Source organism: Bactrocera tryoni, chromosome 1 (genome assembly GCF_016617805.1).
Source record: "Bactrocera tryoni isolate S06 chromosome 1, CSIRO_BtryS06_freeze2, whole genome shotgun sequence".
Lineage (NCBI taxonomy): Eukaryota > Metazoa > Arthropoda > Insecta > Diptera > Tephritidae > Bactrocera > Bactrocera tryoni.
The window spans coordinates 2,699,467-2,700,955 of NC_052499.1; positions in this window are offsets into that span (position 1 = coordinate 2,699,467).

Here is a 1,489-nt window from a genome sequence, read left to right on the forward strand (position 1 = left end):
ATGCTCAGAATACAACGCATACTAGTAGCATAGTTATAGGAGCAAACAACTTACTGTATCAGTTAAGCGGCCAAGGATGTCGGAGTGTAGCGAAAACACTGCTGCAGCGCGTGAGAGCGCATAACAGCATGGGCAAAATAAAACGTTGATAGCAATTGTGGTTGTAGCAATGGCGGATTAACAATTGCAAACTGCCGACGGCTGCTAAATGAGTAGAAACGCGTCAAAAGAAGAGGGAAAAGAAGGAAACACGGAATCTTACGTACAATCTTCTAGTATGCGTTGGTGTTTCTGCGAGGTGGCAGCAATATTTCGTTTGTAATTGCTACGATATATGCAGCAAAATGGCTATAGTTGCTTTGAAACCTGGGTTCTGATGATGATACTCTAGTATATAGGCAGCGTGTGATTAACGAAAATCCCTAGAGAGTTTCGAAATAAACGTATCATGATCTGTTTTTGTGTAGAATAACTTGTATATCTCACAATTTTAGTGCTCCAAAACACGACCAACATTAGTCGGGGATCACCTCTGTATGGGCTCCAAAATAACCTCGAAACTAAAATTATCCCACCTGATCAAGTAGCCTTACAGAAGTCATACTATAATATAATAGGTTACTTTCTTGATGTGATTCGGTCAAAAAAAGTTTGTGCCATTAAAAAATAGCTTCATCGGATAGATGTTTACTGTACGGTAACGCCTACTCTGTCGCTAGTTTAAATAAACATATATACAATAATACCTTTGCCGAAGCATTAACCTACGAAACATTAACATTTTCTCTACAAAGGAAAGCCTAAAGAATACTGAAACCCTCTTCAGTTTTGCTGGCATTCCGTAAATTGAAACTTTATTTACAAGATTGTTGTGCGAGAAATTTACCGCTTCACTGATTTGAGCGAATGCCAAAAATACTGAATTCGTATGAAAATGTCAAGCGCTTATGTTTAGTCTGACAGCTGGGTTTACAGCTATCGCTCTTCTAAATGTCAACTGACATGTGTTTGATTTGACAGCTGATTCGATATGCAGCCATCTAGGAAATTGCATATCTCTAAGCAAACGTTCATTTTGCGTGATTTCAGAAAGAGAAACACATTAATTTGCAGTTCAGCTCAGAGAATACAAATAATTACACTTCCGACATAAGTTTGAGTTCAGAGCTTTTGAAATAACACAACGGGCGTATTTCGATGGGACATCTGCCAGAAGTAGGCTTTGACTCCATTTATTTACTACTTAAAAAAAAATCCTGTAAAATATCGAATTTATCGACGAATGTACATATCACTTATATTCTCGGCATTATATCGGTTACACGAAACCGCTTTCATCCAAATCTGCCTTCCATTGTGAATTTAAAGCATCCTAAATAAAAATTGTGAATAATTTTAATTGAAATTTAAATGTCTTATCTGAATATACAATATATGTAAGCAAATAGCTCACTTCAATGAATGAAATACTTGTGCTACATTCTTCCGG